This window comes from Leucopleurus acutus (genome assembly GCF_964270905.1).
Source record: "Leucopleurus acutus genome assembly, chromosome: 3".
Taxonomy (NCBI): Eukaryota; Metazoa; Chordata; class Mammalia; order Artiodactyla; family Delphinidae; genus Leucopleurus; species Leucopleurus acutus.
In genome coordinates, this window is record NC_139145.1 from 131,143,020 (window position 1) to 131,156,815 (window position 13,796).

Here is a 13,796-nt window from a genome sequence, read left to right on the forward strand (position 1 = left end):
AGTAAAAAAAAGAAAAAAAGCTAAAATTTTCCAGCTTCCATCTTCATTTATTAATGGTTTCTCCTTTCCCTACTGATCTATTATGCCATTTTTTTGTATCAAAGTTAAATGTATGTGTCGTCCTGTGGGTCTGCTCTATTCCATTGTTCAGTTTGTGGCTGGTGCAGGTATAGACAAAGTCTTAATCATTATAGCTTCATATTAAGTCTTCTTTAACCAGGATAGCAATTTGTCCTTCCTCCCTCTTCTTCTTCTTTAACAGTGTCTTAGTTAATTTGAATCTTTTGCATTTCAATGTAAATAAATCAGCTTTTCAATTTTCGCCAGATAAATGAGATTTTTTTTAAACGAGATTGCATCGATTCTCTACCTCAGTTTGGAGAGCATTAAAATCTTTATGCAGGTAAGTCTTTTTATCTACAAACAGGAGCTATTGTTTCATTTGCTCAGGTCTTCTTGATATCATTCAGGAAAAAGTATGTATAATTTTCTGCATATAGATGTTTCATATCTTTTGTTAGATTTTAGATATAATTTTTATAATTTTAAGATATTTATAATTTTTGTTTCCTGAATTGTGTGTTTTAAATTACATTTTCTAGTTTATTTGTGAAATGCAATTGACTTAAGTTTTGAAAAGTGGATTCTATGCCTTGCATCCTTACCAATCTCATTATTCATAATATTTATAATAATATTCTATTCATTTATCTCTGGATTTATACATAGAGAATTATAATGTTTGTTTTTCTGGCCTTATTGGACTGGTTAGAACTTCCTATAAAATGTTGAATGTAAATGACAATAGTGAGCATTCTCATTTTTGTTCCCAATTTTAAAAGGAATGCTTCTGATATTTTCTTATTTAGAATGAGATCTATTCTAAGTTTTCTATAGATATATATTATCAGGTTAAAGAAATTATCTTAGCTTACTGACTTCTTTTTGAATTAAGAATGGGTATTGAGTTTTGTAAAATCCTTTGTCACTCATCTATTTAGATGATCATATTTTCCTTTAATCTGATAATAGTTTACATAATGCTTATAGATTTTCTAAAAACCATCCTTTTTTCATAGAGTAATCCTAATCTGGATATTATGTATTATCTTTTTATATATTGTTGAGTTCTATTTGTAAATATCTTGTTTAGGAGTTTTGCACCTATATTCATGAGAAACTGGATATTATAATTTTCCTGTCTCATTCTATCCTTATCTCATTTTGTATCAAGGTTATATTGACCTTGTATAGAATAGAATCAGCCAGGGATTCCTCCCTCACTTTTTATTCTCCAGAAAATGTACTCAAATTTGGAATGATTCTTCCTTAAAAGTTTGGTGGAACTTGTAAAACTTTTGGGGTCTCTTTCTTCTATATGTAAATATGTTTTACTACTGGTTCAAGCTTTTAATAGTGGTATGAATATATTTTTCTGAGGTTCTCTTGGCAAGTTATTTTTTAAGATTTCTTTTGCTATTGGTTAAATTTTATAATTTATTGACATGAAAGTTTTGATGCTATATATTTTGATCTTGGCCTTATCCTTTATCATATCCCCTTTAATACCTGGTGTATTATTTATTCATGTTTTTTTCCCCTATATAGCTCTCTCCTTTCTGATCAATCTCAGATAAAGTTTATTTCAAACCAAACTTAGTTCTTTTGACGCTTCCTATTGTACCTTTATATTCTATCTCATTGATACTTGCCCTTATCTGTATTATATCCATCTTCCTGCTGTCTTTGAGTTTATTAGGCTACATTTTTTATAAACTTTAGTTTTAGAAAAAAACTCACGACTTCTCAATTTTTTTTCTTTTGTAATATAATCATTTAAAAGCTAAACAGACCTCAAACTTGCTTTTACTCTTTCCCACAGTTTTAAAAAGTGGATTTTTGGTTGCCCTTCAGTTCTAGGCTTCTTTTTGTTTGTTTTTATTTTTTGATGTCCACTAACATTTCTTCTTTGACCCATGGATTAAATAGAAATGTGTTCTCTAAATTCTCAATACATGGCAATATTTTTCATTCGCCTTTTTGTTATTGCTTCTTAATTACACTTACTAGAGAAGCTGTTCTGGGTAATACCTATTCTTTGAAATGAGTTGAGACTTGCTTTATGAGCTCATACACAATCAGTTTAAAAAATACCGTTAAGTCCCCTACATACGAACGAGTTTTGTTCTGGGAACGCGTTGGTAAGTCTAATTTGTTCACAAGACCAACAAAGTTAGCTTAGGTACCCAACAAACACAATCAGCTACATAGTACTGTACTGTATTAAGTTTATAATACCTTTCACACACATAATGCATAAAAAAAACACAAAAAATAAAGAAAACATTTTTAATCTTACGGTACAGTACTTTGAAAAGTACATTAGTACTAGTTACATCACCGCTGTTTTTTATGCTTTCTTCCTGACATCCTGGGCTTGAAATAAAGATACTGTACTACTGTACTCTATACAGTACTGCACAGTAAAGTACACAAAAGCACAACCACTCGTAGAGGATGCACACACGTGACAATGTACACCAGACACATGACCTAACTTATGTGATTGGACTTGTGAACACACATTCACATCTTGGAAAGTTTGCAACTTGAAGGTTCATATGTCCTTGAGCAGGGCATATATAGAGCTCTTAGTTCAATCATGTTACAAGCTTGTCAGATGTGTTCTATTTTTCTTTTTATTGATTTTGTTGTCTGCTTGCTATGAATAATAATTGAGTGGAGCTGTTTTGAGCTCATTTTGTTGATTGATTGGTCAAAATTTCATGTGCTTTTGTTTTTACTACCTACATTTTAAAGCTATTTTGTTATAGCTATTTTTGTTTACACTTGTTTATATCTTCCTAGTGAATTAAGCTTTTATTATTATCATCATTTTATAGTCACCCTCTATATCCCAGTGATTCTACTTTTTTTAAAAAGATATTTGGTCTATGAGTAGTATAGCTACTCCAGCTTACTTTTGGTTATTATTTGTCTGATTTAGCTGTTCACTCTTTGTACTTTGTCCCATTAGTTTCCTTATCCTTTAGTAATATTTTCTATAAACATACAACTGGATTAAAAATCATCCTATCTGGTAATCTTTTAATTTGATAGTTTTATGTTTATAAATATGCTATGTTTATACATGTTGTATTTATGTATGTGTCTCTAATTGGTCATTTTAGGTATATTTATTGTGATTATTGGAAAATCTGGATCATCATTAGCTTTAAGCCCCCTGACCCCCAGCCCCGTCTTTGGCTCCTAGATGTTCCACCTCAGGCTCACTTCCTCCAAAAGTCTTATTTCCTAACACCTAGGAGCAGTCTTCAGCTGCTCTGGGTTCCATTCACATTAGGTTGTTTGTTCCTGACAGGGGAGAGTTTCCTGGCGACCTGTCTCATATACTGTGAGACAGCAATCATCGCAGAGTCTATCATGTCCACAACCTAGTTGCTGCAACAGGAGAACCCCCTGGAGCGTCTAGTCATTCATGATAAGAAACCAGAATCCCTGCTTGCTCTTTAAAATATCTGTGAGCCGTTGCCCGTTGCTATAGAAGTCGTAAAATACAATATCCGTTTCTTCTTGAAACTGGTGAGAAGGCAGGTAATCCAGGTTCTGTTTTGAACCAGGTTTGTTTTGCTCCACAGCAGCAGCCAAAACACTGAGACACTGAGGTTTCAGCAAAGAAAGTTTTATTCATTCCCAAGGCATCCAAGCAAGGGGGAGGCCGCCTGCCCGGAGGAGAAGAGCTGGGGGTATTTATAGAATAAGGAGTAAAGCCGCAGGGCAGTTTGAGGCATTGCGGGGGTGGGGGTGGGGGGGGTGGGGGGTGGGGAGTGCATCAGGGACGTGGAGAAAGGTGATTGGGAAAAAGCAAGATGGGTTCCACCTCTTTTCTTTTTTTAACATCTTTATTGGAGTATAATTGCTTTACAATGGTGTGTTCGTTTCTGCTGAATAACAAAGTGAATCAGTTATACACATACATACGTTCCCATATCTCTTCCCTCTTGGGTTTCCCTCCCACCCTCCCTATCCCACCCCTCTAGGTGGTCACAAAGCACAGAGCTGATCTCCCTGTGCTATGCAGCTGCTTCCCACTAGCCATCTATTTTACCTTTGGTGGTGTATATATGTCCATGCCACTCTCTCGCTTTGTCCCAGCTTACCCTTCCCCCTCCCCATATCCTCAAGTCCATTCTCTAGTAGGTCTGTGTCTTTATTCCTGTCTTACCCCTAGGTTCTTCATGACCTTTTTTGTTTTTCTTTGATTCCATATATATGTGTTAGCATACGGTATTTGTTTTTCTCTTTCTGACTTACTTCACACTGTATGACAGACTCTAGGTCCATCCACCTCACTACAAATAACTCAATTTCGTTTCTTTTTATGGCTGAGTAATATTCCATTGTATGTATGTGCCACATCTTCTTTATCCATTAGGAAGGGAAAGCAGAGGAGGAAAATTAGAACTTATTAGAGAGATCTAAGAGATCTAGAGAGAACTTAGAGAGATCACTGCATTTAGTAAAGATCTGTGAAATTAGCTAGTAAGATGAATTCCTTAGCCTCAAGCTCTGTCTTGTGGCTGCCCCTGATTTTGAACTTTTTATAGATAGAAAACAAAGCTAAACTAACAGAAGATAGTAGAGGGTGGGACTTAATCATAAATGACTTCAGTTGAGCTGCCCATGTTTGAATATAGTATTACATAAAGTAAAATCTATTGAAAACTGTGACAAAAAATTTAATTTATTTGGTTAAGATGCCCTTTCAGAAAGCTTGTTCCCCAGCCAGGTTCATTTTGCCAAAAGGTAGCAGCCAAAATGGTGAGACGCCAGGGTTTGCAATAAAGAAAAAAGAGAGGGTTTATTCGCAAGGCAGCCAAAGGAGGAGACGAGAGAACAAATCTCAAGTTCACCTCCCTGGAGGTGAGGGGCTGCGGGTATTTATCGACTGAGGAGTAAAACTGCAGGGCAGTCTGAGGCGTGGGGAGCATGGGGGGCGTGGGGAAAGGTGATTGGGGAAAGGTGTGATAATCATCCTTCTTGGCAGGTGTAAATAATCTACAGGTCCCCGGCAAGATCAGAAGGTCATGGAGAGGACACGTGCACATGCCCAGTTGGAGGGTTGGTGGTCCTATCCAGTCTTAACCAGTTCAGCTCAAATTAGACATAGCTAACTCCAAGTTCCTGGAAGATAACTCAGGCAAATGTCTTGTTTAGGCTCCCTGCGGCTTGGAGGACATGCAAGTCTTAAAACAACCTTGATTAGTGAAGACAGGTGAAATGGATTTGACTAATTACAGTTTCAGTTCCCATAAACAAACAAACCCAAGCCAATCTTTAAAAAGAAAGTTAGAGGCACTAGGAAGCAGAAGTTCTGCGGGATGTGTTCTAGCGTACATGGTGGCAGATACCTCTAGGTTCCAGAGATGACATTGCAAGTGATACAGCAAATGTATCCAATGATTGAGGACAATGGAATTGGAGAAAAAAGTTGGGAATCTCTACTGGGGCAATTCTTTTTTTATTTTAATTTTATTTTATTTTGGCCATGCAACATGTGGGATCTTAGTTCCCTGACCAGGGATCGAACCTGTGCCCCCTGCATTGGGGGTGCAGTGTCTTAACCACTGCGCCTCCAGGGAAGTCCCCACTGGGGCAATTCTATAATATGTTTTGGGCATGGTTTCTGAAGTGTAGCTCCTAACTAATTCTTCAGCCCCAAGAAATCCTTTAGCAACCTAATATTTTTGCATAAATGTCATTTTTAGAGTTGGTTTCTGTTTTTAAAACTTGGACCCTTTCAGATACTATAACGCAGCACCTGTTTATGATCCTCGGCTCTACCACTGATACAATGAAATAAAGGCTGCGTTCTCACTGGGCATTTCCTCCATCTTGAAGCCATCTGGAAGTTTTTCTTAAGATGAAGACGAGGGCAGGATAGGGGCTATCGGGCCACAGAAAACAGGAAGTGCCGTTGAAGGGGAAAAGCATCTTGATAATATACAACCTTGTCATTTGCTGCTTCATTTCAGGAGTATACTACGATGATTATGATATTTAAAACTTTTCCAGATAATTCTTTTAATGGAATGAAAGAGTAATCATATAGACTAGTAGACAAGTTGCTTAGTTGATACCAAGAATGAGAATTAATTTCAATGGCCTGGTATAAGTTTCCACCTTAACTTCTAATGGCAAAACATTAATTCTTTTTAGCAATAAATATTTGGGATCAAATATAAATAAATAGCTGGTCAAGAATCAGAAAAATATTCAACCAGTTATTTTCAAAATCATTTTTATTATACATGTCTATCTAATTTACTTTTTATTATATGTTCTTTTCCTTTACAAACTTGGAACAGTCCTAGAAAGCATTTGATCAAGCCCTGTTTCCCTCTGTTTTACTGCATAACCTGGACCCAGGAAAATTAAATGAATTGTTCCAATACCAGCATCTGGAGCCTCGAAGTATTTTCAGAAATTCCAGCTAATTTATTCTCTTATCACTAAAAAAAGCAACATAAAAGTTTATTTTGCTTCCATTTCTCAGATGAAGTGTCCCCGTTTAACAATAAACTGTCCCCATTTGTTCATCTTGCCTAATAATTTTCTTGATTTTGGAAAAATATTTTGAATGATTTTAATTTACATTGTTCCTTAGCTTATTACCTATTGTTTCTGCAATCTCTCATTTTTTTCAGAAGCCATTTAAAATCAAGCTCATTGAGCCATGTGCACAGTTAGAGAAGTGATTTACATTTGTTTTCAACTCTGTGGGCCACGCAATTCCACAGAATAGTTTGAAAAAAAGCTAAAAAATATTTGTCCTTAAAAATTTCAAAAAACCCAGGGTCTGTCTAGTTCAATAAACATTTTACTTGACATTCCAAAGCCTTGAAAGTTTTATGGCAGAGCATTTAAAAATTGTGTAAAATGACAAAACGTGTGGACTTTTAAGTTACCACTACCTTTTGGTGGGGGAGGGGTTACGATAGGTATAATATAGCAAAATATTATAATTCTCTAAACGTTAACATTTTGTATTTTACCTGAAAGAATTAGTTAAATAAAATAACAATGCACATAATGAGACATGTTTAATAAGCTATAATGAGTTATGATGAGACATGTTTAATTCTCTGAAGCGAATTATGTTTTAAGGCCATTTTGCACCACAGTTACTTGAGGATGACACTTTTACTTTTAACTGCATTCTAAATATATTTTAAAGTTTCAACAAAACCATTTAATCTTATTAAAAATCTTTTTTTTAAAATACAGACCATCTTCTCTTAGAGTTATATATTACACAGATAATTAAATAATAAACTCTTACAATTTAATTTTAAACAAAATTATTTGAATCAGTTTTGTGCTCTCTCTTTATTTTTAAATTTATTTTATTTATTTATTTTTGTCTGAGTTGGGTCTTCGTTGCTGTGCAAAGGCTTTCTCTAGCTGTGGTGAGCGAGAGCTACTCTTCATTGCGGTGTGCAGGCTTCTCATTGCAGTGGCTTCTCTTGTTGCAGAGCATGGGCTCTAGGTGCGCGGGCTTCAGTAGTTGTGGCTCTCGGGCTCTAGAGAGCAGGCTCAGTAGTTGTGGTGCACGGGCTTAGTTGCTCTGTAGCACGTGGGATCTTCCCGGACCAGGGCTCGAACCTGTGTCCCCTGCATTGGCAGGCGGATTCTTAACCACTGCGCCACCAGGGAAGCCCTGTGCTCTCTTTTATATGTATATACTTTTGACACATTATATTTGGAAGAAATTCTCGACTGCCTGCTAAACTGTCTTCACATCTATTTTTAAGCAAGGTTACCATATCAAGAGTAAGTAGGAATGATTGAAATCCACAAACACAATATTCATAACTAGACTTCTGAATTTTCAAATATTGGAAGATTTCCTATTTTCTGTCCCTTGGAATTTTCATTAATGTAGAATTATTTTCTTATGTTAAAGTATCAATTTTGCTAGATTTCTTTCATATAAATAATATTATTATTAGGTTTTGAGGGCTTCCATTATTTCCCAGTAATTTTATATGGAACAGGGCATCACATGAGATCAGTAGAGATTATTTTTAAAAATAAAATAAAAGTAAAATACCTTTATATATAATTATAAAATAAATTATTGTGGAAAGTTTGGAAGAAACAGGAAAGTTTAAAGAATATAAAATCTAATTTAATATAACCATTGTTCATGCTTCTTTTCCTTCTAATATTTATATTATACATAATGGGATATATATGTGTACATATATATCTTTTAATACTATTAGGGTTATATACATGTATATGGGTATATATACACATTTCCTTTTACACTATTAGGATTATATACATATATTTTTCCACTTCACATATACTCTTGGCATTCATATTATTAAAAATTTCATTAAAACATGATTTTAATGGTCATACTGAATTCCAGAGTATGGCTATTCCAAAATTTATTTGGTTATTTTCCTATTGCTGAACATTTATGTCTTCAGTTTTTGACTCTTTGAAGTAATACTGTGATGTAAGCATTGCATACTTCTCAATATTTTCAGGGTATGGAATCACTGAAGCAAAGCCTATGAATCATTTAAAGACTCGATATATTGCTAAATTGCTTTTGAGAAAGGTTTACTTGTAACAAAGCACGTCATTACTAGGGTAGCTAACATGACACAACGGAGAGGTGAGACATTGAACCAAAGCATCACAAAATGTGTCTCTTTACTGTTGAATCATCCCTTTTGGCCTTGCTATGTCCCATGAATGAGCTGGTTCATCCCCAGGTGGAGACAATAGCTTTCCCTATTTATCTTGCAGAAATAATTAAAGGATTAACTTAGGGAATAAAAGATTCAATTGTAGTAAATGTTCTATCAACACCTGGCATTATAAGTTTTCATATTTTTTCTTATTGGTTTTTCTTTTTTCTTAGCAGAGTATAGACTTCACAAAACTTTATTTACTATTGTAGTTGGAATGACAGTAACACGTGATGCTGAAGATCAACTAAAATTATGAAATTGTGTCCAGATTAAAAGTTTTGGCTCCTGAAGTCTTATTTTGCAAGGCAGAGATGGTTAATTACTAATAAATAAATATGTTGGCAATAACTAATGATAAACACATGTGACACAGCAACAAAGGGAATAGAGACATTTTCTGTGGGCTGTTTTCAATAGAATCGTATAATCTGGTTCTGTATGTTTTTGATGTTTTGCCCAAGATGAAAACATGTATTTAGTACTATTGACATCAGACTTTTGAAACACAGCTGCAAGCATAGCATTGTTTATAATTTCAATGAAACCTAAAGTACATTTCCTTTCTGCAAAGGAAGATGGTGAGTGACAAGGGTGGGTTGGGATTTCACTCTTTAGTTTCCCAGATTTCTCTGGGTTCGCTCAAAATTGCCAGATAAGCTGTGTGCGTGTGTGTGTGTGTGTGTGTGTGTGTGTGTGTGTGTAAGGGAAACAGGAATTCCTTTCGGAAGAGTGACAATCAATCTTAGTTGAATGCTAGTTTAGGGCAGATGTTCTTAGCAGAAATCTGTTGCAGTAGATTATAAATGCTGTCTGGTTGCCAGAACTCGGGCTCACATTTTTTTCTTTTTTTGTCTTAATTTCAAAATGCTGATCCTGTTTCAGAAGGAAAGAAATAAAACCCAGTCTCCCAACCTCTCCCCACTTCCCTTCCTCCCACTCCATCCTTTAGTGAAGAGGGAACAAACTTTATTGTTCTTATTATCCATGAACTTGTGCATTTAGGTGAACTGAGTCTTCTTTAAATCTCATAAAATTTCTTCACAACCACAGTAAATCTTGGAAATCTAATCAAAGCTATGAAAAGTAAGGGATGTCACAAAACCCTTTCAGAAAATTTACGCACTAAGACTGTATATTTAGTTCTGATTTAGCAGGCATGCAAATTTTTTACAATAAAAGCTTTTTAAGGCCCATCTTCCCACCATCAATTTTGTTTTTATATCACTTTTGGACCTTAAAATTAACAGTATGCTGGTGTGGGTATGTGTTTCATTTTTTGATAAGTCCTTTTCTTTGAAAGAAGTATTTTTATGTCACATGTTTACCCCTAGAATTGAAGTTACTTTGCCATAAGAATGGCTAGCCTCATGCATAGTACACTGTTTAGCTTTTATGATGACTTTATGGAAAAATCATTAAAATTCATTTTTTGAAGCATGTATTTTGATTTGTGGAAGGATTTGATCTAAATAATCGCAGCTTCAGCAATCACATCATCTCCTTTTCTGCACAGGGTAGGAACAAGCCTCTTGGAATTATGATGCATTTTGTGAAAACAAATATGCTTTTTATTTTTGAATCATCTCATTGTTTGAAAATATAAACTGTCATTTTATGTCCTAATATAAAATCTGCAAGGAAATGTTTTGCTTCCGTTTTTAGGCATGGGAAAAATGATGCTATTCTCAGTAGAATAACAGTGAAGTTTTACAGACTATCTCAGCACAGAATTCTATACGTCACTTTTTTTCTTGCAACTCCTCTCACTAAATTGTGAACCAATTGTTACTTCAACAAAAATTTGTACTTGAACAAATATACTTCAATTGTATATCTGTTCAGCCTGAAGAAGTCAGTTAAGGCTCAGGATTCCTGAAGAAGGAAAAGTAGCAGAGTTGTCTTTACAATAATATGTGCAAAAGATTATTTACCAAAAACAAACAAACAAACTTGACAGCATTTCAGCCTTAATATTATGAAGCATTCTGAGACATTGGACTTAATTAAATGTAGCTAAATGCTGTTTTCAGATGTTCTTAAGAGAGACGGGAGAGTCTATGGATAGTTTCAGAAATGGAAATGGGTTGTCCCTCTCTCAGATTTTCCATGTGTTGCTTCCAAACATAAGCCAGCAGCAGTATGTGTTGAGTTCCCATTGGAGGGATAGTGAGAGGTAGGGAAACGCTCGTGCAAGAGAGTGGTGCGTCTCCTGTGACTTGTAAACCCTGCCAATCAACACCGCCACATGCTTCAAAGCAAAGAAAACTTTCTCTTCTGTGCATTTCAACTATGGTGCGCCATTTACTGTGAAAATAAATACCAAACTTAGCTAGAAATACAGTCAGACTTTCAGCAAGGAGATACTGAAAATTATCTCTACCTCTCAGTATCCCAGGTATTGTCTCTCATGAGGCTAAAAAGTATGCCTCTCTGGTTTTCTGAATATTACGTCTCAATGTTAAAAATACTGATGAAAAAATTCCTTTATTATGTCATTACATAAAATATGTTAGGTATTTTTTTAGAATAAACATCCACAGAAAATTCTTATTCTAGTATCAACATAAAACAAACCCAGACACACACTCGAAGTTTGCAGAACTAGAAACTTGATAGGTGTCTGATTGCTACTTGAATATGAAGGAATGAAAGAACCAATCATGAAATAACCATCAACAAATTGCTATACCAATCACTTTCTTTTTATATATTTCTTTGGACAGTGAGTTGATTAAAAAGGAGAAAATGCAGTGCTTAGAGTATTAGAATAGCCTAAATAGTATAAGTAAGGTTGGGGACTGTGTGATAATTATATATAGTTAAACTACCCTTGGGAATTCCTTTAAATCAACCATAGGAAGGTTATAAACAGTGACATTCCATTAAAGGAAGAGGGGTGCTCTCCCTAGGAAGCAAGAGGGAATGAGACCCTCTGCAGGTGATGACCGTCCCTCATGTGTTCACTGGGTGGAATGGCCAGCTGCATGCCCCACAGTATTTACATTATTTCCTTATTTCAAAAACAATTTTCTTCTAGCCTGTGCAGTTGAGTCTGTGTAAGTCAAGTGTGTTTCTAATGGCAGTCCAGTGAATTACTTTTCATTGTAGGTATGTGTTTCCCATCAGCGTGGCTTTCGTCTTTGTTCCTACACTCCTCCAGCTTTCACATTCAGACCCACACTTGTAGAATGTAGTTTACCTTTAGTTACTTCATTTTGTTAATTTTCTCTTTTTACTTAGATTATAAAGTTCTTATAAGATAGTCTGTGTCAGATGTTTCCATAAGGTAGTTTTTGTCCAATAAATGCTGTTTGACAGGCAGATTAGCCCTCAAATATTTGGTGGGGTACTATTAAGAAAGTATACCTTATTTACCTCTAAAATGCAACTTGCTTTGTTTGGCATTTCAGTATTCTATTATTCCCTTTTCTCTCTCTTTCCTGTCACCACACTTTTCAAATCCCATAAGTCCCAATCTTAGAGATTCATTCACTCAACAGATATCTACTGAGTGGCTTTTAAGTGTCAGGAACTGTGCAAAGCACTGATCAAGGGGCATAACTAATTATTTTATATTGTTTCCAATGCATGTAATTGTTAAACAATGGTCAGAAAAGTGCCCTTTTGCTTCTTATTTTAGACCTGTAGAATTCATGGAAAATGAGTTAAAGCCTGTGCCAGATTCAGTCCATATGTACCTAAACTCCTGTAGGAAAATCAGGGGTCATCTTTGCACCTCTGCTCACTGGGTGGGTGTGAGGGGAGGAGGGGGGGAAGTTGTTACGAGACATCTGCATCCACAAGGATGGAGAGTTGCCAAATGCTTCGCTGGGTTCCCGCAGAGGCCAAGGTGAGCAGGAAACATGTTGCAAGAGTGACGCAGGGGAAGCGTGCTGGAGCTGCTCAACTCCCTCACTTGACACAGAGCTGCAGAATTAATGGCCAACACCATCAAGATAGAGTTTTAATGACCTTGAGGAACGCTTATAAAGTCAAAGGGATTCTGCCTTCCAGATTGAAACTGTCCTTAGTAAACAGAATCCTCACCCTCCCTGATAGGCTAAGGGTAGAAAAGTGTCAGTCCAGGAGAAGTTGGAATCAAGCCAACCAAACTTTTGATTTATTCTAGTGACTAGCAGAGTTTTCTACTATGAAATATGATTTCAGACATGCAAAGAAGGCCCAAATCCACCCCCTAACAGTTTGCAAATGAGGAAATTTTACTATCAGGCTGGCCTATGAACTCGTATTTGCCATTTTCATTGTTTAGAGTTCCAATTTGAAATGCAAGTATTTATGCACACATGAGTTACCAGATTTGCTTTCTTTAGGACTGGGAGACCTAGGACTGAGAGGAAATCGAAAGAAAGGAGGAGGGAGAGAAAGGAGAGATATGTGAGCTAAGAGAGGACAGGAAGGGGAGCTGGAGAACGTTAATGAAGACAAATTCAGACTGCACGAGTTTAAGAAAATCTGTGTCAAGAACAACTTAATGCGGGCTTCCCTGGTGGCGCAGTGGTTGAGAGTCCGCCTGCCAATGCAGGGGACACGGGTTCGTGCCCTGGTCCGGGAAGATCCCACATGCCGCGGAGTGGCTGGGCCCGTGAGCCATGGCCGCTGAGCCTGCGCGTCCGGAGCCTGTGCTCCGCAACGGGAGAGGCCACAACAGTGAGAGGCCCGCGTACTGCAAAAAAAAAAAAAAAAAGAACAACTTAATACAAAGCTATCAAACATGGAAGTGTCACTTTAACCTCCCTTAGCATATGTAAAATAGGTATCTTCATGATTGAGAACATTGTGATTTCAAGTTTCCTTTAAAGTTAAAAATCTTGGAAGCATCACTAACGTAAATGGTAGAGATTTATTGGGAATCAAACTCTCAAGAAGGCCAGAGATGCTGCCAGAAGAAACCCATGTTCCATGCTAACCAATATGCTCAACCAAACAGTCACTGTGATTAGCTTGGTTTAACCCACGTGACACAAACCTTTACCAGATCTTAGC